This window comes from Triturus cristatus, chromosome 1_2 (genome assembly GCF_964204655.1).
Source record: "Triturus cristatus chromosome 1_2, aTriCri1.1, whole genome shotgun sequence".
NCBI classification, from domain to species: domain Eukaryota; kingdom Metazoa; phylum Chordata; class Amphibia; order Caudata; family Salamandridae; genus Triturus; species Triturus cristatus.
Genome location: NC_140580.1, coordinates 1194931891 through 1194957912, shown reverse-complemented (window position 1 = coordinate 1194957912; position 26022 = coordinate 1194931891). Strand labels below are relative to the sequence as shown.

General features: G+C 46.9%; 1 long non-coding RNA gene across 1 annotated transcript in view; it reads right to left on the bottom strand.

Moving 5' to 3' along the window:
* Positions 1-2119: 2119 nt before the first annotated feature.
* Positions 2120-26022, bottom strand: part of LOC146869021 (uncharacterized) — a 117586-nt gene continuing 93683 nt past the window's right edge. The window contains exons 2-3 of the long non-coding RNA XR_014965473.1: positions 4688-5717; positions 2120-3116 (exon numbers count right to left, since the gene is read on the bottom strand). This is a non-coding gene — a long non-coding RNA (uncharacterized LOC146869021). The remainder of the gene's footprint in view (positions 3117-4687; positions 5718-26022) is intronic.

Sequence of the window (26022 nt, the reverse complement as noted above, 5' to 3'; positions counted from 1 at the left end):
CCACTGGGCTATGTCCCCGTCGGTTCGAGAGGCGGCGGTTAGGCCACCCACCCCCTTTGAGGCCTTTCTCTCGCGCACCTCGACGATGCGGGGTGCCATTTCCTTTATCTATGGCCACCTCTTGGCCACCGCTCTCTCCCCGAGGCCGCGCTACATGGGCCTCTGGGAGGACATCCTAGAGCGGGCCATCACGGCTGAAGAGTGGTCTCACTTGTGCCGCGATTTGACCAGCCACAATCACTCGGTGGAACGCCGCGAGGCGCACCTTAAGACCATGATGGACTGGTACCTCACTCCCGCCAAAATACACCACATCTTCCCTGCATCTTCGGACAGGTGTTGGAGGGGCTGTAGTCTCTTGGGGGACTTTCGCCATATTTGGTGGGACTGCCCGATCATCCGTCCGTACTGGCAGGAGATTCTGTCCCATATTAAGGGGATCCTGGGATACCCGATCGCAGATTCCGTAGCTCACGTGTTACTGGGCCTTCGAGATCCCCTTCTCGAGCACCAGACACGTGCGGACAAGAAGATCTTTTGGCTGTGTGTGGGGGTGGCTAAGATCACTCTGGCGGCAGCCTGGAAGAAGAGAGAGGCCCCGGCGATATCACTGTGGCATGCGAGATTGTGGAAATTGTTGAGCATGGAACGTATGGCGGATGTCTTCCTGGGGTCCTTTAAGAATTTCATTTTCTGCTGGGGACCGCTGGTGCGCTTTCTCTCTCGGGGGTTGCCGGCGGTGTTGTGTCCTCCCTCGATTCGAGCCCTCCATTTGTTTCAGGTATAACTGTCGATAGGAGAGTGGCCTGCGTATGATTGGGTGCTACCACCACTGGGGGGAGGATGGGAGGGTTGGGGAGGTTGTGGGGATTTTTCTTTTCCTTTGAGTTTGGTTTACGGTGACGCACCTAGAGGCGGAGGGGAGGGCCGGATCTTCCTCGATTGACGGGCCCGGACCCGATACCTTGAACTCTGCGGGGGCATACCGCCAAGCGGCAGCGGGGCCCCCCCATCAATTTGGACGCCTCAGGCCCAATATTGGACTTTCTGTCGTTATATGACTGGTTACTTGGTATGGTCAAAGCCCCGGCTGCTGGTGTTGCTTTCTGGCCTCCCCTCCCATTATTCGTCCCCCTGCGAGGGAAGTTGTCCGGGATTGTCGCCTGTGTTTTCTTTCTGTGTTTCCATATCAATAAAAAAAAACTACTCCTCCCCCAAACCCGACCCCAGCCCCTTACCTGTAGGGAAGAGGTGTGGTGCCGCGGCCAGGGCGACTGACTCCGGAATCTGGAGATCACGGTTCGATCCCCGGCGGCAGATTAGCCCAGCACCATGTGACTCTGGGCAATAGCTTGCTTAATCTCCCCGATGGCCCCCAGTGCCTAGAGACCCTTACGGGTGATTGATTGCGCTTTACAAATGTGGATATTATTACCTGTCTGCGCCGAGCTTTCTGTCCCGATGCTTCCTGTCCGTCTCCTACCCCATCCTGATATCTAGACCGCGCACTGCCTTAACCACGCATATGCGGCAAACGGCACACGTGGCTCAGCCCGTGTTATTAAGACTGTTTCCCCTCCCCAGAGATAAATGGGAAGACTTAATGGAAATCCTACATGAAGGATTAATGGTTTCCAACCAAATTAGTGCCGCAGCAGAATCTTCCCTATTAATGGCACATGAGTACTGCCACGGCATCACTCTGAGAAGACATTCTTGGCTCCGCCTCACACCCTTCAAGCCAGAGTCACAACAGAGGATATTGAATCACCCATTCTCCGGTATTACCCGCTTCAAAAGCCTCACTGATGATGAGATGGCACAAAAAAAAGCGGAAATTGGGCAATTATTTTCTAGCGCTATTTAGGCTTTAAACTAAACTATGCTCCTTTTAGTGATGGTGTTAACCATCCTCTGCTACCAGAAAATGATCCAGCGGTAATTTCACGGTAATTTCTCAATGCAAAACCTCATTTACCTCTAGTTTACCGCTGTAAAGGTGATGGACCTTTGCCAACGTGTATCACTTCCAGGAGACTTTACATAAACATGAAAAATCCAAATGTAATTAATATTTAAGCCAATGAAGAGAATTGTGAGTATTTTTTAAGGGCTTTATTTTCTAGTTAAAAGTTAAAGTTCTCTGACCCTTTATTCATTTGTCAAATATCAATCAGGTTACAGAATTGAAAATAGGAAATACAAGGCATTCCATAAAGGAAGGGAATGAGGCATCAAATGTCAGTCAGAATTCTTTAAAGAGTTCAGGAAAATATAATTCAAGAGTGAGTTTTGCAAGGCTAATCAATAATTATTAATTGGCAAATATCTCCCATAAAGAGAAATAAATGCATAAGACAAATAAATCTTTTCAAAACTAGTTAGTTAGTCAAAGCATAAACTTAGAGTTTTAGCATCTAAATCTAAACCTGCACTCTCTGCCCTGGTCTGTTCATCTGTCTCTCACACAGAGAGGCTGCCCTCCCTTCACAAGACCTCAGAGGAATGTGATCTGCCTTGCCAAAAATATGACGTGCAAGGACTCTGAAAAAATATGAACAAGACCCCCACCTCCCTCTGTCTCTCCTCGGACGCAATCTCCTCCCAGGCTGCACCCGTGACGTTCACATACCTAACCCATATGATGTCTGCGTCAGATCTGCTTCTTCTCCTCTCCTCTCCTCCCTGCTCCATTATTTATACTCTAATTCTTGGCTGACTACACTAATAATGTTGCAGTTTCAGTAGAAACTCGCACTTTGATTGGTTAGCATAAGTGACATGAGGGTCTCACCATCCTGTTCTCATTGCAAATCCAACCCATACCGGTTTCAACAAAGGAAGCGTTAATGCTTAATACAGTCATAAGTTTCACCATCAATAAATATACAAATATGGCAACATTTATTAGGAAAAAATGTATCAGGCCATTTCCTCCTTGCTTTCACATTGCACGCAGGAATTATACTTTCCCACAAACACTGGTACATTGGCAAGATGACAAGAATGTACAGTTCACTGTGACCTTGACCCATGTGTCTTCACTTGAGGCACTTGGCAGTTCATGTAGCTGGTTCTGCACATGCGTCTCTCATTCAGCACAATTCTCAGCCATGCTGGATTCCCAGGCAGCCATTTTATGGTAGGTCCAAAAACAAAACAGACACAAAAGAATATTAATTTATGAAATTTATGAAATAAAACCCATTATGTTTACCTCCCCCCATACTAGTACCCTGTATTAGGTATTACCCAGCAAAAGCTATTAGTTTAAAGCAGCTTTTCTATTATTTGTGCACATCATGCAAAAATGTGCAATGTACAACATGGCATAAAACATGCACCAGTGCAAAGTTTCAAAGCGCAAACAATTAATACATATTCATAGCAACATGCTCTAATGTTTAAGATAGCTTTTCATGCAAAATGCTTTTGCCCCACGTGTAGTGTTGGTGCATGGCTGATTAATAAATACACATTATAAAAAGATGTGAACTGAATATGTATTGTCTAAATATGAAACAAAGCCAGAGTCTCTTGAGACGGGAACCGGGAGTGTAGATTATAAGGGAAAGGAGCTGGGAGGAGAACACATTCCATGCTTATCTTGAAAGCTAAAAAGGAAACTGCAATCACAAGTTTCTCTACACTGCAAAAACACATGTTAATTCAGCACAAGCATTTCAGACTGAAAGCATTGACCCGGCCTCATTTCATGTCTTTCACTTTGCATGCACCAAAAGTGCCCCTTTTAAAAAGCATTTGACTAGGCCTCATTTCATGTTTCATGTGCCATGTGTTTTCACTTGACCCAAAATCTGTGTGCCATTTTAAATGCAGTCTGCGTGCCATTTTAAATGCAGTCTGCGTGCCATTTTAAATGCAGTCTGCGTGCCATTTTAAATGCAGTCTGTCTGAAGCACAAAACAGAGCGATGCCTAATCTTGGTGAAATCTAGCTCTATCACTCTCAGGGCTCGAAAAATCTGAAAAATGATACTAGTCCTGCAGGTCTAGTACCTTGAAAAATCTCCTCGACCTAATAGTAACCTACTTGACCTCCGTCTCTGAAAGCGGAGCAAATGTGACAAGATAACAATATTTAAAGGCATCTTTATTGCTCATTTGCTTTGTGAGCAATAAAAAGGCCTTTAAATCTTGTTATCTTGTCACATTTTCTCAGTTTTCAAAGACAGAGGACAAAAGTTAGTATGTTTTCCTACTCGCCAGAAAGGGCGAGTAGAACCTAAAAATAGCTCGACCTCATTAAATTTACCTCGCAAATGCGAGCGGTCGAGTGGATTTGTCAAGCACGGACTCTGAAGGCAGTCAGGTTAGAAAGACCCAGAGAGCAGAGCAAATCTTTCCGGTCCTATCAACGCTGTTTCTGTTCTTAGAGGGTTCAAACTCCTCAGTGCTATCATGGGCGCCAACTACAGTAACAGCAAGAGCACCAACGACCTTAGAAGCCATCCCAACGAAAGCAGACTAGGGGAAGATCCGCCAAGCAGCCTGGCAAAGGAGACAAACAATCATCAGGATCAAACCCCTGAATTACTACTTCTCCCTCTTCTGTTACCCAGTCCGGTTGGGGGAAGAGTGGAAAAACATAACACAAGTCGCCTGGGTTCTGAATATTGTGCAAAATGGATATTGTCTCAGATTCACCAGTCCTCCACTTCCCATACCTCCGAAACCGTACAATTTCCAGCTCCTGTTGCAACGACTGGAGTCAACATCCTCTTACAAAAGCAGATGGTGGAACCCTTTCCTCACAGAGAACGAGGGACAGGCGTTTAATCCCAGATACTTTCTGGAGAAGAAGAAAGACAAGAACAAATTGAAACCCATACTAAAATTTAAAACAGCCAACAGATGGATTTGGTGAGAAAAGTTCTGGATGCTGGCATTACATCAAGACTTTCCCCAATTAGACCAGGGGGTTTGACTCTGTTCCAAAGACCTTCAAGACCCGTACTTTCATATTCTAATTGCCAGAAAATTTTGAAAGTTCTTGAGGTTTGTAGTGGGGCAGGACTATTATCAGTACAAAGTACTTCCAGTTGGCCTGAAGACAGTACCAAGAACATTCTCCAAGTGCATGGCAGTAGTTGCTGTCCATCTCAGGAAGCACAGAATATTTGTCTAGACGATTGGCTAATCAAGACGTCAATGCCTCATGCAGCCCAGCTTCATTACAACTGGACTTGCAATCTCCTCCAAAGGTGAGGGCTTCATGTCAACCTCAGCAAGTCAATGCCTATCCTGGTTCAAACATTCCATTTTCTGTGAGCCTCCATCGACACAATACCGGCAAGAGTGTGTCCTTTGGAGGAGAGACGCTTATCTGTCCTTCAGAATTCTCATTCTCTAATGGTGAGAACAGTATTGTCTCTTCTTGGCTCGACAGCCTCCTGCATCTTCCTCACGCTGAATGCCCATCTCCAGATGTGACCTCTCTAGGAAAGTCTTGAGGACCAGTGGGGATGCCATGGCGACGAAGGCATTTCATCCATCATTGAGATCCCATTCCCTGCTTGTTCAGATGGACAATACAACCACCATGTACTACCTCACCAAGCGGGGAGGAACGAGGCGCAGACCCTTGTCACACAAGGCCTGAACAATCTGGAAATGGCTCATAGTCAGGGACCTGACGATCACAGCAACTCAACTTCCAGGTGTCCGAAATGCTCGGGCAGATATTTCAGCAGGGTTCTGCAAGAAAACCATGAGTGGGTCTTACACAATGGCGTCATACAAAACATCTTCAAACTGTGGGGCACTCCAGCCATTGGCTTGTTCACCACCGCAGAAAACAAACAAGCATTTACAATGCAACGGTCTCGGCATTATTAAAGTTAGAGCTATTGGCATTGCTCATGACAATGCCGTTTCTTTAAATGTTTTAAAAACAAAAACATAAACAAAAATAATGTCATGAGCAATGCCAATAGCTCTAACTTTACCAATGCCGAGACCATTGCATTGCATAAACGTGAGCGTTCTAAATTGCTTCCATCATCGGGACTAATTGTGGTGATTATTAATGCAGCGGTATGACCTGTCAGGATTGCTGTATGCAATTACATTTGTGCAAATGCTTCATTACCTGCCTAATGATTTTGGGAGATATGCACTTGTAAACCACTGTTTGTGTTAATATAATAAAGGATTTTTTTTGCTGGGCATGTCAAGTGGAACGATTTGACCGTTAAATGTGCGTGTTTACCGTCGGAAATCCAGTTTGAGTTTATTCTGCGTATGAGGTAAACAATGATGCGTATTCCAACGCCTTCCCTCTCACGAGTTCTCTAGTATTCATATTCTCTATGGCATGGCCACACTGGGAGCCAAAAGAAGCAAACGTTGTCAGACCAGCCCCCACTCCCCCCTCCCCCACACACACTGCATACAGCGAGCGAGCCTGACCACTGCAAGGGCGACTTCTTCTCCCCCAAGAAAAACATGAAAAAGTTGCAATCGTGCTTCGTTTTACAACAATTCTCGATTATAAAACGTCGCCCAATCATTGAATTACTGGATGGAGACGAGAGACAGGGCTGCATGGCTGAATGAATGATTGGATAGTTGAATGGTGAGGAGTGGGTGGATGAAATATTTCAAGAATCGATCACAATGAATAAATAATTTTGGCTATGAGGAGCAAATGGTCTCAATGCACTGACCAAAGGGAGGTGCGCTGGTTTTCATCTTAGGTTCGGCACTAAAATGTCATTCTCGAATGTTGCCCAACACTACCACTGCCAATCCTTGTGAAACATCCGGTGCCCTGATGTATGTAACACAGCGCCCTGATGTATGTAACACAGCGCGCTGATGTATGTAACACAGCGCACTGATTTAGCACCGCAAAAATTTTAATGCAAAGCATTAGGCTTTGATCTAAAATGGAACAGAGAAGGATAGAACTATGTTGTTGCGAAACTGCTCAACGTGAAACCAGAAAGAAAACACTGCCTCAATCCCGGCTTCGATTTCACTGCATTGTGTCACGAGGTAGGTGGGGGGGGGGGGGCAGTCGCACAGGGACAACTGGCTGAAAACGAAGTGGAGCCCTCGTGGGAGAAGGAAAGGGACAATGGGAAGTGGGGGTATGTAAGGGGGAGCAGCGAGGAGAGCAGAAACAAGAGCAAGCACACACCACCGAAAAGGCAGCGTCGTTTTCGGATTCGGGGGCGTGTTTTGCTGTTGTCTCCTCCCTGAGACTTTTCGCAAAAACCACGCCCCCCGATCCGAAAAGGACGGGGCCTGATCGGAGTGACTGACCTCTTCTCCAGTGGCTGGCCAGCATTTACGAGGCCAGCCAATGGAGAACAGGGGAGAAGAGGGGCTGGATCAAGCCCCTCTTCTCCAAGTCATTAAATCTCCGACTTCCGGTTCTGCCTTTCGGCAGACCAGTAGTCCTCGACCTAAAAATGCTGAAGCTTCACCTCGAGGTACTTACGTCCAGAAACACTGGGGAACGCCCTATGGATTGACTGGTCCGACAAATTTCTCTACACCTTACCACCGATTCCCCTGAACCCATCAGTCCTCATCAAGCTGTCCTACTCGAGAGCCAAAAAGATCCTAATAGCTCCAGAGTGGCCACTTCAACTGTGGTTCATGGACCTTCTTCACCAGTCAGGGCATCTACATCTTAAGCTGCCTTCTAGACCAGCCCTGCTAGCGAAGTTCGGAGGCCAGATGGTCCACCCCAACCTCTCCTCCTTGAATTTGCCTGCAAGGCTCCTGAGCTAGTGCAGTACGGACACTTGAATCTGCCATAAAACTGCATGGACATCCTCAGAGAGGATAAGCGGCCTTGAACATGTGTACTGCTCGATTTCCCCGGCCTTTTCGTGTTAAGGGGGGCCTAATGTGACTTCAGTCTCTTTCCATTCAAGTCTAAGGGTTAGAGTAGTGTATAGAGCCTATTTATTAGGCACTTCAACATGATCCTGTGTTCTTCCCCATAGATCAGGGTTTGCATACATATCCTAGGGGATAGATTCGTTAGCATTAGGGGTAATCTGTTCTGTAGTGAGGGTATCTAATGGAGCTGTGCTGCATTCAGGCCTGGTAGGCCTTAAACGGGAGAGACTCCATCTTTCCTCCTGCTCTGGCAGCTTGGGAAGTTTCTAGGTCATAGGCAGTGTTTTAGTTAGGAGGTGTTATTCGCTTGGAGAGAACCGGTTCAGGCCGGCCCTTATCGAAGGATTGTATTCTCCTTCATGCCGAAGACACTACATCAGGCCGGCCGGCTGGGAACGTGTCCTTGGCACGGGGAGGTACAGGAATTTGGTGGGCGGCAGGTTTCGAGCTGGAAATTTCCATGAGAGAATGCACATCTATATTAGTGAAAGTCTGAGGCAGACACTGGCACTTGCTTCTAGTCCGTAGGCGGCACCTGGCCGTTAGCAGAAAAGCTACTACTTGTTTCAGGGGAGACAGATGATGAATTTGAAGGAGAAGAAAACCTAAGAATCTAAAGAGGAGAGAGTAGCCGATGAGGAAGAGGTTCCAGTGACTCGGAGAGGGAGAAGGGAGTAGATCCGCGACTGCGGAGGTGTGACTTCCAGGCGAAGCCGAGGCACAGAGGGAGAAGGGAACCTAGATGACCATTGAGCACAGGCTACATACAATTCAGGTGATGTCGACCCCTTTTTCTTTGAAGTGTATAACTTAACCTTTCACTTTCCTTGCAGGTTATATATATATGATGTATTCTGCGAATGTGCATGTGGCATTTAAATAAAGTATTTAGCTTGTCGTGAGTTAGCATGTGTTGTGTATTTTTGTATAGGAGGATAGCCTATTCTTTTAGTCAGAGTTAACTCAACATGAACAGAGGTTAATCCTGGTCAGGTAAGTGGTAACTGGATGAGGGGGAAACGAGCCCCTCGAACTAGAGAACAGGTTGTGCTCAACTAATAGTCTTTGTGTGATCTGATATATAGTAATCCCGATTCCCCTGTCATGTACTACGGTAATAATAGGATGAGCTCGTGCTAAGGCTGCCGTCTGGTAGGAGATTCTGGGTCTGACTGAGGCCGCGAGACTATGTGTGTTGCTGCCGTCTAGGTAGGAGATTCTGGGTCTGACTGAGGCCGCGAGACTATGTGTGTTGCTGCCGGCTGGGTAGGAGATTCTGGGTCTGACTGAGGCCGCGAGACTGTGTGTGTTGCTGCCGTCTGGGTAGGAGATTCTGGGTCTGACTGAGGCCGCGAGACTATGTGTGTTGCTGCCGTCTGGGTAGGAGATTCTGGGTCTGCCTGAGGCCGCGAGACTGTGTGTGTTGCTGCCGGCTGGGTAGGAGATTCTGGGTCTGACTGAGGCCGCGAGACTGTGTGTGTTGCTGCCGTCTGGGTAGGAGATTCTGGGTCTGCCTGAGGCCGCGAGACTGTGTGTGTTGCTGCCGGCTGGGTAGGAGATTCTGGGTCTGCCTGAGGCCGCGAGACTGTGTGTGTTGCTGCCGGCTGGGTAGGAGATTCTGGGTCTGCCTGAGGCCGCGAGACTGTGTGTGTTGCTGCCGGCTGGGTAGGAGATTCTGGGTCTGACTGAGGCCGCGAGACTGTGTGTGTTGCTGCCGTCTGGGTAGGAGATTCTGGGTCTGACTGAGGCCGCGAGACTGTGTGTGTTGCTGCTGGCTGGGTAGGAGATTCTGGGTCTGACTGAGGCCGCGAGACTGTGTGTGTGTTGCTGCCGTCTGGGTAGGAGATTCTGGGTCTGACTGAAGGCCGCGAGACTGTGGTTGCTGAGATCGCGAGGCTGTGAGGTCTTGATATATATATATAATAGGAATTCCCTGTCCTTAGGTGGTACATATATATGTGGTCATTTAGGTGTAAAAAGGCCCTAGGGAGGGGGTAACGTTCTGGTTTGGGTCAGAAGGGCTCTGTGGAGCGGGTTCTATCTGGAGGGAAAACCAAAGCAGAACAACATGTTGCACACATGCCTTGAAATGGAAGAGATTTTGTATGTGGTGTTCCTCTAATAATGTGGACCCTCCAACTTGCCAGGAAGTGGAATTCTTCCATACGTCCTACATTTTCCCAAAATCTGGCTTGCAATTCTCTTCTATAAAGGTTCACTTGGCAGCTCTTACTGCCTACAGAAAATGTACTTTACTAAATTCTTTTTTTTAAATACTCGTGATCAAGGATTTGCTAGAAGGGTTGAAGAAGGTTTTCCCTCTCACTAGGTGTACTTCTATCTCAATCAATCAATCAATCAAAACGAGCTTTATTCGATTTTAAACATTAAAATCATAAAAGAAGGCATGTAAAAAAAGTTTCATTTTATATCTAAAATTCGTTAAAACACATAGAGTAAATACAAGTTCCTAAAGATTCTCAAAAATTCATTTAAACAATAGATAGTTTCTATTACGTCCAAAGAGCGAACTTTGTATTACCATACATAGTGTATCCCATCTCACAACCGAGTCCTTCTGATATGTTTTACATTTGACAATTAAATACTTAAAAATGTCCTAGTACTGAGTACACTTTTTAAGAAGCCCCCATGGAACCAATGCAGTAACAGTTTCTCAACATCTGTAAATACAAAAAAGCAGGGCGACACTGTCTCCATCCTCCCTGTTTTAGTAGGGGTATTGCCCATCTTCGCCTTTCATTGTTATACAATTTACAGAATAAAATGACATGTATTGTTGTTTGTAGGGAAATATTGTCACAAGGACATCCGCAGAGTGCCCTTGACCAATTGTTAATATCTGGGTGGCTAATGAGGCGGTGGAAGGTCCCAAATCTCAATCTTGTTAGAGATCTATCATATCCGCCCAAGATGCATGTCAGATAGGGTTGAATGTCATATGTTATAGTAATTATTTGATGCTCGACCACCGTAGGTTTAATAATTTTCAGGGTTAACCTATTTTCTTCCAGATGGGTCATACATATACCGAGAGAGACGGGAGTCTCGAGAAAGCCAGAGGGAGAGCGGAAGACGTCGGCGCAGCACCGAAGAGGGAGAGTTCCTCAACATACTCTGTGCCAGTATCCGGATGTCCCCCGAGGAAACAGGACGCCGCGATACCCGACGCTACGGTCCTGGAGGACCGTAGCTTGAGGCAAGTGTCTTGGGCGGAAGGGTGGAGGAGGAGGTTGGCGGGGAAGGGCTTCATGGGGCTCTGGCACAAATATGGCACTACAGTTACGGAGTGATAACCCCTGCACAGAAACCCTTCACTTTTGTTTCCTTAACTACCTCACACTGTTGGTGACCAATGAATGATGGTGATGGTGATGGGGAGCACAATATAGAGTATTAAGACTTTAGTCCAAACAGTGACGGTAGTGTTATTTTTCTGTTTCCTTTTGGGGACTACCGGCCCTGGACTACGAAGGTCTTCACTTACAGGACTATGATCCAGGACTTCGATATCCCTTCCATGTGTTGATAATTTTTATGGTGCACTTAAACTGTTGGACTGTTAGTCTAAATAAAAGCATAACATTGCAAGATTCCCAAGGACCAAGTGTCGTATCCTTAGTGGGATCCTAAGCTCGGGGTGTTCCATCAGAGTGAGAGAGGGGAAACCAATGTCCTAACACGTTGGTGGCACCTACATGGGTAAATGACTTACAAAACGCTCAGGGTGGGAGTTGTGATGGGCGTGATTGGAAAAACTTGCAGAATCAAAAATAATTGTAGCTCGCAAGGAGCTTTTTGACCAGAGAAAGAGTGTAAAAGAGACTATTTTGAAAGTGGGAGATTGGGTTCTGATTAAGAATCCGTTTAGAAGAGCCACTTCTACTACATTTCTTAAACCCTTGCAAGTTATCAAAGCTGCTGTACACCGTATATGGAATTTGAACCGGGTGGTTGTTGTTAGAGATGATCTTGTACCTTTTCATCCTCTATATGAAGGCCTTGGTTCCAGCTCGTGCAACAGTTTTAATGGGCCAAAAAGTTCCCCTGGGGGTTCGAAGAGCACCGATCTCTCTGGTAGGCTGGATCACGCCTCTGGAAGCTCCAAGGGTCTAGTCTGGGCTTCAGGCACTGTACCTAGGTCCACAAGAGTTTCTTCCACTCCCACATACTTGAAGGATTATGTGCAGGAATTCATTGCTTATGTTCTGAGATTTTCTCTTATGTTCCTATTTTTAATTATCCTTGCAAGTATTTGTTTATGACTTTACTCTGTTTTGTAAAGGAGGGAGATGTGTGGCATCCTAGGTTTCTGTTCCTGTTGCCAGGAGCTTTAGAATGTATGTGGGAGAGTGTGTGAGAGACTGTCAGTTGAAGCTGAGCCTCCTTTGTCCCGTGATCGTTCCTGTGGAATAAACTCTCAGTGTTGGAAACCCTAATCTGCGCGGAGCCTCATTCTTACATCCGGTCATACAATAATCTCAGAGAAGAGGAAGAGAAGTGGCAAGCGCCTCTGGAGCAGGCAGTATCCGATGTGGAGGAAGTTGCACCCTCACAGAAGTTTGTTATTTCTTTTTTTTATTTCAAGTCGTTTTATTGAAATAAAACAGAAAAGACAAAGACAATACAGTAACTCTTCCGTTACCTGAGAGATTCGAGTCAGTTATTGTCGAACAATTACAGATACCAAAAAGTAAGTAGCAAATAACAGATAACAAATAATATAAAATAAATCAACTCTTGCTTGCATCTTCGATATACAGATATGTATACAATGCTCAACATGTGGATGCGGCGCTTGCGGGCTGAAGAGGGGATCATAAACGCACTCTCAAATATCACAGGTCAGTAGATCCAAACCACCCACATTATAATACCTCAAGGTGGTTCATAGCAAAAGGAGGATGCGTCCAATGATTTCCAGAGCTTTCTATTGGACGGGCTCCAAGTAGATGCTTGCAATGCCGGATTACTAGCACCTCTCAGAAATGATAACCACTCCTGCCATATTTTGAAACTTACCTCACTTGCATTTTTCCATTTGCATAAAACCACCTTACATGCCAATGTCAGCATCAAGTCCAGAAGCTGACGATCATTAACAGTTGAAAGCAGTGGGTCTAGCGCCCCTAGAATTACATACACAAAGTCCCGTACAGGCCTTATTTGAAAACATGATAAATGCAGTCAAATATTTCCCCCCAGTAATCTCCCAGAGAAGGACTGTTAAATGGCATGTGTGCAAGATCCCCAGAACCCGACTGGCAATTCCAACATGTAGGAGAGTCCCTCAATTTGCATTTGAAGAGTTTATCCGGCGTCCAAAATGCTCTGTTGATTAACATGAACTTTGTTTGGAATAGGATAGGTGAAACTTTATGTGCAAGGGCCATCTTGTGGATCACATCCCAGTCGAAGGATATGCCTGTTAGATTCGGTTCACCCTCCCATTTTACTTCCACCATTTTTTGTTTTGTCTTGGGCAAGGGCAATAGTAGTTTGTACACCCTCGAGACGAAGTGGCCTGCATACAGAAGGCGTGGGAGATGGGTTATTAGCCATGGTGTATATGGAGAGAAATTACGAGCGGTTAATATCGCTTTGATTTTCAAGAATTCATAAAAATCCATCGGGGCAAGATCATACCTCCGTTGCAAAATCGAGAACGGAAGCGGGTCTTTACCATCGTACAGATCCCCCACCAAGTTAATGCCCCTCTTGGACCATGATTCCCAAAATATCCTACTGCCATTATGTTTGAGATGGGAATTCCTCCACAGGGATATAAAGGATGACCTAGGGGATGTCAACTTTGTATTATGTGTTTGGTCAAGTCTGAGCAAAGCCCGTCTAGTATTTAGCATGATATATTTGGAGTGTGGTAGGTGGGATAGGTCCATAGTGAGGAGGGCCTCCAGAGGCGCGTGATCCACCAGCGACTCCTCAATACTAACCCATACTGGTGTATATGCCGGGGATTTTATCAGCCACTGGGCTCCTTGTTTGCAAAGAAACGCCGTTTGATAGTTCCTGAACGATGGGAGACCCAGACCTCCTTTATCCTTTGCCAATTGCAGCTTTTTCAGTGAGATTCTGGCCCTCTTGCCCTGCCACAGGAAACTACCAAACAGCTGATCTACCTTAGTAATAAAATTATTTGAGAACGTCATAGGGAGCATGCTGGCCAAATAGTTAACCAACGGAGTTGACATCATTTTGAGCGTCTCCGCTCTACCCCACCAAGAGAGGAATTTCGGAGACCACCCTTCCAGCAATGTGGATATCTTTTTGAGGGTCAATTCTTCATTCACTCTCAGTGTAGAAATCAGATCCTTGTCAAAGTCTAACCCCAGATATTTAAAACACCGAGGTTGCCACGTAAGACCTGAATTCCCAATGATTCCTTTATCCCCAACATTGTTCAGGAGTTTGACCTCCGTTTTGTCTTTATTAAGTTTATACCCCGAAACTCTGGAAAACTCCTCAATATCAGCCATGAGTGCGGGTATGGCCTCACCCGCTCTCTCAGACAGAACAAGTACATCGTCTGCATATGCCGTTAGTTTAACAGTGCAGTCACCAAACGGAATACCAGCTATTTTAGGATCATTTCTTATATGATATAAGAACGGTTCAATGGCCAACAAGAACAATGAGGGAGACAGGGGGCATCCCTGTCTCGTGCCTTGCTTTAAACTGAAGGAGGAGGAGAAAGATCCACCCGCCCTAACTCTTGCTGAAGGGCAGCAATAAAGGGACATTACCAGTCTTGTGAATGACTCCCCCAAATTGAATCTACGTAGGACTGCTTCAAGGAAGGACCAGTCAACCTTATCGAAGGCTTTTTCAGCGTCTAGTGTTATTGCTGCCGTAGGTGTGTCCAGGAGTTTCGCTTTTTCCAAAACATGTGCCAAAATCCTTGTATTATCACTGGACAACCTGTTTTTAAGAAAGCCTGCTTGGGATGGGTGGATTAACTGGGGAAGGACCTTCTGGAGGCGAGCGGAAAGTATCATAGCTAATAGCTTACAATCTATATTAATCAGAGAAATCGGCCTATAATTTTTCGGTAGTGATGGGTCCTTCCCATCCTTGGGAAGTACTGCAATTATTGCTTCAGCTAGAGTACCTCTAACCTCACCAGATTTGTTTATGCCCTGGAATAGATGTAAGAGGGGTTCAACTAAGAGGGAGGGGAAGGTTTTGTAAAATTTAGCTGTAAAGCCATCAGGCCCTGGCGCTTTCCCTGTTTTCAGATTTTTGATTGCAGTCTCTATCTCTAGAGTACTAATCGGGGCACTGAGGCTGACCTGGTCTTCAGCAGATAGCTGTGGAAGATCGCATTCGTCTAAATACTGCGTAATCCTGGTTTCCTCCACCGCCTCATTCTTCGCATAAAGATCTTCGTAGAATACCCTGAACACCTCTGTTATTTTGTCTGGGTCCGAATGCGAGGATCCTGAGGCATCTTTAATGACGCTAATAGTATTCTTCTGGACTTTAAACTTCAAGTACGAGGCTAGGCTCCTGCCGGCCTTATTAGACTCACAGAGCTTAAACCTCCTCCCCTTATCAAGCCAGACTCCCGCTCTCTCGCTAACTATTTTATTATATTCATATTTTTTATTCGCCAATGCATAAAGAGACATGTCATCCCTATCCTTTAAGTGCCTATTCTCTAGGATCGTGATTTAGTTTTCCAAGGACTCCAACTTTGCATTATAGTTCCTGTTCATTGCTGATCTGATTTTGATACACACTCCCCTTATGGTACTTTTCAAGGCATCCCACCTAATGAGATCAGACGTGTCCCCCTCCTTGTTAATCTGTAGGTAAGAAGAGATCGCATCTTGTATTGTGGCCCGGTGCTTATCACTATTTAGGATTTCGTCATTCAGACGCCAAGACGTCTGACGAGAGGAAGGTTTGACATTAGCAATGGACAAAGAGATGCAAGAGTGATCAGACACTACACGGGGTTCTATGTTAGTAGACTCTATTCTAGGGACCCCGTTCTGTGTGATGAAGATGTAATCAATCCGGGAATACGAGTCATGCGGTGAGGAGTAAAAAGTATAGTCTCTCCCAGTGGGATTCTGGAGCCGCCATGTGTCCACCAAGTGGAAGCGTTGGCACAGATTTAGGAAAGCTTTATGTGATTTATTTGTTTTGAAGGGACAGTGGGAATCTCTGTCTAGAGTTGCATCCATTGGAAGATTGAAATCCCCAGCTAATATGTGGACCGCATTATCTGGGATAGTTGTCAAGTGCTTGTTCAGATCCTCCCAAAAAGTCAGATCATTAGTGTTAGGAGCATATATGTTTGTAACATAAAACTCAGTGTTATCCCTACTCAGCTTGACCTGGACCCACCTTCCGTCAACACTTGTTTCGGAGGACAGAATCTCCACCTTAGATTTCCTCGCAACCAATATCAGAACACCATTCTTTTTGTTCACAGCCTCTGCACCCATGACCTCATTATAAAACTTATTTCTCATGTGATAAAACTGCCTAGCCTCAAGCTTCGTCTCCTGAAGCAAAACAATGTCACCTCTCATTCTTTTTACATAATCTAAAATCTTTTGTCTCTTGACCGGCTGGTTCAGGCCTTTAACATTAAGAGATAATATCTTCAATCTGTCCACATTACATACTCCCAATGGAGAACTAACTGAGCTATGTGACATCAGTAAGTTGCACCTTCGTGTCGGTAAGTATATATTTCACATGGTAAACGCAAATAGTGCGATAGTAGAGCCCCTCACCACCCCCACCCCCGAGCACTGAGACAATGAAGACCATGCAAGCAAGAGAAAACAAAAGCAAAAAACATAGAACACTTACCCTACCCCAAAAAACCCTCAATCCCCCACCCTCCCCAACCCAACTGTACGTAGTAGGCATGGTGACTGGAAAGAGATTGCGCTGCATCCTCCCCGTGCCTAACCAGTCCAAATACAACATAGAACAGAGGAACTAACATATTCGATCTGAGGTTCGCTGCTAACCAGTGTACTCCCCACCAGTCTACCTCAAGTGGACAACCTACAGAGACCTCACCTGCCAGACCAGGGTGAATAACAAATACTCAATAAGCCATCAACTTGCTCTTCTTAACCCACATATGGAGCCAGCCCCGTAGTAATCAGGATCTAGGTAACTGACGTTCAGCATACTGACAGGGAAAAATGGAAGCATACTTTATTCCAAAAGGGTTCAATAACAACTGCATTCAACCAACAGGTCTCTCATTCGTGAGTACCCTCAAGCAGAGAGTCTTGTCTCGGCAACCTTCTACAGAGAGAAAACGAATCACATATGTAATTGATTGGAGTGCGTATGCAGGGATCTATCATTTATAACCTGAGGCCGAGGCCGAGGCCCGGTCCGCTGCGCCTTCAGTATTACTTATGTCCATGTCTAAGTCATCCGGACCATCAAGCATCCATTTCAATTTCGTGGGATCCGAAAATAGGTGCGGAGAGCCATGGATCATCACACGATACCGTGCTGGGCCCACGAACCCATATTGGAAGCCCCTTTTCTTTAATAGCGGTCGCAATGCCAAGAACGCCTTTCTGACCTCCACCGTCTCTTTACTGTAATCCTGTGAGATGTAGATTTTGACAGATTTCCACAGAATATGGTTGTTTTTCCGCATAAAGCCAAGGATTTGCTCTACATGCTGGTAGCGTAGCGGCTTGCATACAATGGCTCTAGGACCTTTTTGATTCTTACTTATCTTGCCCGGCACTCTATGGGCCCTATCGAATTCCAGCGGGTGAAGGAAGGTCATGTTAGTAGCCTGAGTGAACCAAGATTCCAAGAAGGCCACACAGTTCCCATGTTGATCCTCTGAACCTTCAGGAAGACCAAAAATACGTAGATTCCCCCGTCTATTCCTGTCCTCCAACTCCGCGAGTTTCCGTGTTGTTTGATCCGTGGTTATGCATAGGCGCTTAATGACATTACAGGATTTGGCTTCCATGTCTTCAAGTCTGCTAATCCTTGATTCCGCTTCTATCAGCTTTGCATTAGTCTCGCGAATATCCTGTCTAATCGCCGCCACTTCCTCTTTGGTCGCTTTAGCCAGATCCCTCACTTCATCTAGTCTGTTAAGTATCATTTCTATCGGGTCGGGGTTGCTTTTCCCCCCCTTGCTGGGTGAGTTCGGATTCGACTGATCAGATTTGAGTCTCTTCATGCTTTTCACTACTTCTTTATTATCTGTCATGGTTGCCAGTCACGCAGATACCGAGGTCGTTGTCTACGGCTTCCTTGCGGCACCAACCAGCCTTATGGAGTACCCACGATCACCGACCACTTCACTTCTTCCTTACTCTTCCGTTGGCCAAAGTACCCAAATGCACTATTATTGACACTGACCACCACGCCTGCGCACTGACCACCACGCTTGTTAAGATTATCGCAGTACCTGTCCTCAGCTTGACCGCTTCTGGACCGCTCCCCACGTGATTGCTGGTTCGCCGAGTGGAGGCACACACTTCATCCGAGGTCAGACGCGTGCGTCATGCATCGCCATTTTGGCAGCCAACATGTGTGTACAAAGCTGGGCTGGACTGGACTGCACGGTCACTTGAAATAACTGCGTATTAGTGATGAGTGTAAGCCGCACCGGACCAAAGCAATATATCTCAGAGCAGCAGTTTGGCAAATCCAAGACCTCAAAGTGTAGCGCAGGCCTTAGTCCGAATCCACGAGCCATCAAACCTCAAATCAGGACTCCAGAAACATCAACCTAGGAATGCAGACCCTGCTACATGTGCCGCAACAGACCCAGACGAGTTTATCCTGTGTTTACTGGACAGACTATTCCACATTCACTCCGTCGTTCCGACATTGCCACCATTATGAAGAATGCGTAGGCGCCAACCGCACTGAACAGATGAAAACGCTGAATCAGCTCTGTCGATCATACCATCATAGCACGCCTCAGGCCACAGCAGCAGCTACCGTCAGATATAGTCCCCAGCGAGCACAGCTCGCTCTTCGGGCGCCGTTGCACCACCGTGGAATCCCCTGCTAGGGAGCCTGTGCCGCCATTTTGTGTGCGCGAAAAGCGCTGATGAGCCCCTCTGGTCCGAATCTGTCCGAATCTGTCCAAACAGACCTGCTCACTCGCGATCCTTCAGGAGCCTATTCTTCCGTCACAGCCCCCAGCAGACGTTCACCGAGACCATCGGGTGACACTACAACCGGCCGCCGACATTCAGGGCACTCACGCGGTCTCGTCGCTTGTCTCAATCGCCGCAGCCACCGGGCGGGCATTCGGAGCCCCAGAAACACAGCATCCCGGCATCAAAAATCCTCCAGGTTGGACTTAAAATGCTCCCCTCACATTCCGATCGCCGAATCCACAATGTGAAACGGCATCGGGGTCGACAGTACACGGTCTTCCTCCCTCAGATAGTTTCTGCACGGGCGGAGAGAATCACCAAGCCGCCATCGTTCTCCGCTTCCAAACCACGCCCCGAAGATTGTTATTTCAAGCGCGGTTGAAAGCATTGCGCGGATCCAAGACGGCCGCCGTCACCGCTAGCCAAGCCAATGAAGCCAACAGCGCACATTGCGCTCTAACTAAACTCTCCGAAGAGACTGGTAGTGTCTCTTCATCGCGCCTGAATTTTGAGGGAAAAAGAAGAAGAAACTAGCGTTTCATCTGAAGCCGTTTTTAAACTCTAGTGTCTTGAGGTCTTTTGTGAGCAGAATCCAGTGAGTAGACTTTTGTTCGTATCTAGAAGCAGTATCCCGGCTTGAGAGGAGAAACCAGAGGTAAAACAAATTAGAGACTTGAGAATCTGAGTTTCTATACAACGTGCTGAAAAGTATAAATAAAAGCAGCACATCTGTGGACATTATTGTCACATCCTGTTTCCTGTAATGCACGCACTATGATTGCTTTTCTTCTGGTCCCAGTGTTCCTTTGTAACCCGTTGGTGGAACACTGAGTTGGAAGAGTTGAAGCTGCAGCCTCTGTGGTTGGGCTGCATGTGCCGTGTCGCAAAATAAACCTCCTTTTCTACATTTACTGGACTCGATAGAATTCTTCACAATGGCGACGAGTTCTGAAGGAATCTTCCTGTCATTGTTGCGACACAGCAACGGATGGTTAATGGTTTCCTTCCCCCACGTTCCAATTCTACGGCAGGAGCGGAGGCGAGGATTATGCATTTCTTTCCTCTAATTTATTCAACAGCAAGTTCAAAGAAACAGAAAAAACATGTCGTAGAACTACAACTCCCATGAACCTCGGGAGTAACCATGGCCACCAACAGTCCAATCATAAGAGGTAGTGAAGTCCATATACAGTTGCCGTAACCGTAGTGTAATGAAGTAGGGGTGACGCTGGAGCAGTTTTCCACAGAATGAGTTTATTGTAGAGTACAGAGAGCCGTCCCAGCTTGCAGGATGAAGGCACAGGCTGCAACTGCCACACAGAGAACACTCAGAGGGGCCAGCTCATTAACATTCCAAATGACATAAGAGTATTCTAGCAGATCTCTTCACCACATCACCACACCTCCCTCCTTTTAATATAAAGAAAACTAAAACTACCGAAGAAGAAGCAAAAGAGAGAAGGATGGTACAGAAGGGAAAAACAAGGGAAATAATAATGCCGTACAAGAAGAACTTAAATAATAATGCAGTACAAAAAGAACTTAAACGTAGTCTCGTAATTTACTCGGCCTGGTTAGACCCCTGGTACTCTTCCTGACACCACCCCCTCCTAAAACATTATAGTTAGGTTTCACATTTCTGGGAGATGAACACGGATCCTTGGCAACACGTGAAGTGCTCCACCAATTTCCATTAGCTAATTTCACAGCATTCTTGCGAATGTCTACTACCTGCTGAGAATCTAAAAATTTAGAAAAACCTTTTCTTACTGAAACTGGGTTTTTTACTCTAACCCAATCTCCCACACAAATCTTGTGAATTTCTTTTTGAGCAGTGGGAACAATATTTTTGGCACATGTCTCAGATGATTTTTTATTGGCAGAATCCCACATGCTTCTCATGTCACCACCATGATGAAACGATTTTATCATCCAAAAGGGATAAACCTGGGAAGAGGCTTTTCTCCCTCTCATGAGTTCGAATGGAGTGAAATTGGTGGCAACATGAGGCGATGTACGATAAGACCAAACTAGATCCTTTACAGCTTGAAGGACAGAACACTTGGATCTGAAAGCTGCTTGAACACATTCTACAACAACTCTGTTAAATCTTTCAGTTTTGCCGTTACTCTGCGGATGATAAAGAGGAGTTCTGGTGTGTTTGATACCACAAATCAGGATAGCCTTCCCTAAGAAAAATTTTGTTCAAACAGTCAATTACACTCTTTGAATTGGGTACGCTGATGGGTTCAACCTCAACCCATCTGGACAGATGATCTATAAGAACCAAAAAATATTTTGAATTGTCAGGGAGGACATGAAAAGGTCCTAGAAAATCCATGCCTAACTTCTGCCAAGCTCTACCTGGAGGGGGTACAGGAGATTCAACAACACCCTCTAATACAAGAACTTTGTCACTGGCGTTGCATCGTGGACATTGTTTAACTAAATCATCTACCTGGGTGTCCATCCTAGGCCACCAAAAGACAGACCTGACTTTTCTCTTGGTAATGGTGGCACCAAGATGACCTGAATGTGCGGCTAAAATAATTTTCTCTCTGTAGCATGCCGGAGGTACAAGTTTGTCACCTCTGACTACTTTTCCACCCTCAACTGAAAGTTCATTACTAACCTTCCAGAACATCTGAAGATCAGAGAAAAGACATTTCTCTTTTGGCCAACCTTTTTTTATGAGAGAAGCGACTTCTCTAAGCACAACATCCTTATCAACTTCTGTTATCCAGTCGTTTTCTACAAAAGACAGGGATTCCTGACTAACATTGGCCACAAAACATTCTTCTACTTCAGTTTCCCAGTCTTGCTCATAAGTATCGGAAATAGTAAGTCTGGAAAGGCAATCTGCTCTACTATTCCTTCCCCCAGGAATATATCCCAGGAATATATTCTATACTGAAGCTATACTCAAGTAGTTTGGTAGACAACCTGGCCAAGCGAGCAGTAGTGCGTTTAATATTTTTCCCAGACAGAATGTCAACCAAAGGACGATGGTCGGTCTTCAGAATAAAAGACCTACCCCATAAATACGGTTTGAATTTTTCAACACTCCAGACACAAGCTAGGAGCTCTTTTTCAATGACCGAGTACTTCCGTTCAACTGGACGAAGAGTCCTGGAAGCAAATCCCACTGTATACTCCTTTCCCTCAAAATGTTGGGACAGTACTGCTCCTAATCCATACTCACAAGCATCAACCGTGACAACGGTTTGTCTGCCTTCTACGAAGACTTGTAGAGCTGGAGCTTTGATAATATGATCTTTAATTAATTGAAAAGGTTTTTTTTTTTTTAATTCTTTTTATTATTTTATTTCAAACCACAACGGTAGCAATAATCTCGGCGTATCACCACAGGTAGCAGTTTCAACAGGATCATGGATACAGAATGCACATCTATACATCAACAAATCACATTGCGCTTGGCGTCTGCCGTTCTGCAAAGCCAATGTATGTCATAGTCAGAGAGTTCGCGATCTCACGTGGTCCTCCCCGTGGCCTGTACACCTTCCATCGTTCGACAAACCTGTTATGCAGCCTCTCCCCATGTTCAGCCCCGGGTGAGCTCCCTCTCAGACAGCCCTCAGCTAGTGACAGATTACATAGCCCATGCAGCTTATTCCCTGACCCCTCCCCCACCCCTCCCCAACAATGTAAAACCCTCTCACATTAGTGCGTCATACCTGCTAGCGGGCGCTCCAGTAAATAACATGTTAATGGCGCCCATAAATCTTGAGGCCTAGAGGCTCTAGGCAAGAGCTCCGAATATAGCATAGCTTGTTCCTGGCACATCACCAGATCAGTAATCCAATCCTTAAACTTCGTAGCCCGCCCCCGTCCCCACCGGCAAGCCACCCTCCTCTTCGCCATCAAGAGCGCAACTGCGACATATTTCCGGTGTGCTGGCGGAATAGGTTTAACAAATCCTAGCAGTGCCAGCAAGGGCGTGGGCTCTACTGGTGTGTGCGTCATATGGGACAATGCCTCAAACACCTTCCCCCAGTAGCGATGTATCTCGGGGCATTCCCAAGCCAAATGCAAAAAGTCAGCGGCTGGCTCCCTGCATCTATCGCAACAGTCCGTATCTCTTAAATGGAATCTGTGCAATCTAGCCGGTGTGTAGTATAGTCTGTGTAAGTATTTATAGTGTATCATTCGGAGCCTACTGCTGGCCATTACCCTCTCAGTTTGCTGGCAGCAAAATTCCCACTGATCATCCGAGAGTGGCATCCCCAGTTCCTGTTCCCATCACGTTCTGGACTTAGGGTCCACGTATTCCCTCTGTGTATGGATCGTTCTATAGATTAGGGAAACGAGACGCGAGGCCGACGTGCACCTGAGCATCACCTGCAGTGGGGCCAGTGGCCGCGGCTCCTCCGGGAAATCCGGTGTGAGCGCACGAACTCCTTCTCGCAGCCTAACATACAGAAATCTATCCATGGGGGTCTGCTGTATACCCGGTAGCATCTGTTCCGCTGAGCGGAACTTCCCCTCCGTATAGAGATCCCCCCACTTCCCTATGTGAGCGCGGTCTCTAAACCGGTGGAACAACGTCTCCTGCAACAGGGGCATATTTGGATGATACGTAAGTGGTAAAGTCGACCCGTACTGCATGGGGGTGCCCATGAGGATCCCGATTCTACACCAAGCATGAATCGTACAGGTAACAGTTGTGGGGCTCCCATCCCTGGGTGTCACGGGCGCAAAAAGCGCGCCATCCAAAGGTATCGGGTGAGCCAACCAGTGCTCCGCCGCCACCTGCGGCATGTATTTGGGCTGCTTCACCCAGTACCAAGCGTAATGAGCCTGTGCGCTGAGGTAGTACAGCTCAAAATCTGGTATTCCGAACCCTCCCTGCAAATAAGGTCTCGTCAGAATGCTCCACTGTAAGCGAGGCTGTCGACCTCCCCAAACCAAGCGCATCAGTTCGGACCTGAGTGACTTAAAAAATGTTTCCCCGGGTAGAAGGGAATGTTGAGGAACAGATAGAGTATCTGGGGTAGAATCACCATTTTCATCAGTGACGCCCTACCCGCCATTGACAGCATCAGGGTGATCCACTGGGTCACACTGTCCGTTATTCGCCCCATCGCCGTGCCGTAATTCAGCCGCATCAACTCGTCTTTATCTCTAGTCACTCGTACCCCAAGATAGCGCAGTTCCTCCTCACACCACTCCAGGGGGTAGTCAAGCATGAATCTGTGAGTTGACGATGTCAGCGGGAACACGCACGATTTGCCCCAATTGATGCCGATGCCAGATATCCTCCCGAAAACAATAAATTCTCTCAGAATTGGGTTCAGGTTTTCCTGCGGATTCCGAATGTACAACGTGATGTCGTCTGCATACAACGAGATCAGGATTTGCCGCAAGTTACATCTCAGCGCTCGCTCTCGGTGGTGCTGCCGCAGCCGCAAGCGGTTCCGTAACCAGGGCAAAGAGCAATGGAGAGAGCGGGCACCCCTGCCTGGTCCCTCTCGTGATCGCTATGGGAGGCGATGTGTGTCCATTGATCATTATTTTTGCTACCGGCAGAGTGTACAATAACCGGATCCATGACAGGAACAGGGGCGGGAACCCCATTCGCCCCAGCACCCCAAATACGTAGTCCCATTCTACCGAGTCAAACGCCTTAGTGGCGTCAAGGAAAACCGCCGCAAGCGGCAGATCCAGCGAGACATTGTTGAGGACTGCAAACAGCGTTCGCAGGTTATGGGATGTAGCCCTACCAGGCACAAAGCCCGACTGGTCTGGCAGTATCAATTTATCGAGTAGCAGGCTTAAGCGATTGGCGATCAGCTTAGCCAGTATTTTGGCATCGCAGTTCAGGAGGGAGAGCGGTCTGTATGAGTCGCACGAGCGCGACGGCTTTCCCGGCTTCAGCAGGGAGATCATCAGCGCCTCTCGCATCGACGCAGGGAGAGAGCCAACTTCCAGCGACTCCTCATACACTTCACGCAGTACTGGGGCCATTATGTCAATATATGTTTTATAGAACTCTATGGGGATGCCATCCGTACCCGCGGCTTTCCCCGACTGCATACCCATGATTGCTTCGCGCACCTCGTCCAACTCAAAGGACGCACACAAAAATTCTCTCTGCCTATCGCTGAGCCAACCCAAGGTAACCTCTCCCAAAAAAACCTCCAAATCTAGCTCGTCGCGTCGTTGGGTAGTGTATAGCTGGCGATAGTGCTTTTTAAACACTTTGAGGATAGAAGTCGAGTCTCGGGAGGGATGTCCCTCATCATCTTCCACTTCTAGAATATAGTTGGAACTTCTGGATGGGATGGTCTAATCAGGCTCGCCAGTACCTTCCCAGGCCTCTCCCCCTCCCCATAGCTGCGGGCTTTCCAGTATTTCCCGCGAAAGTTCGTTTCCCTCTCCGCTGTAGTGATGTACTCCGTTAACTTGTCCCTGAACCGCACCTGTGCCTCACCAGTCCCAGCGATTGCCATGTCAGCTTCTAAACTTTTCAACTCCCCCTCCAGTTTTTCTAGCGTCCGAAGGATGTCCCTAAGCACACCAAACCCCTTGGATATGCAGAACCCACGGATTGTTACCTTAAAGGCCTCCCATATAATCTCCACACTGTCCACTGATCCTTTATTCCTCCTAAAGAAGTCCCGCACCTCCTCTCCCAGCTCTTCCTGAAACACCGCGTCAAGCAACATTTTGGCCTGCATACGCCAGCCGCTCCGAGGCACCTGGAGATCCGGGGACGACAATGTCAGCCTCACCGGGGCATGGTCCGAGTATGTTCTCGCTAGATGTTGTACTCCGACAATCGCCGGACCCAAACCCCTGGACACCAACCAGTAATCGATACGTGTCCAGGAATTAGCGCTTGCCGTATAGTGCGTACCCTCCTGCGATGTATGGTGCACATGTCTCCAAGCGTCTAAGAGTTGGTATGACTCTATAGTGTCTCTGAGTATACCGGCCGCTCTGGTGTAATGGTGCGGGGCAGG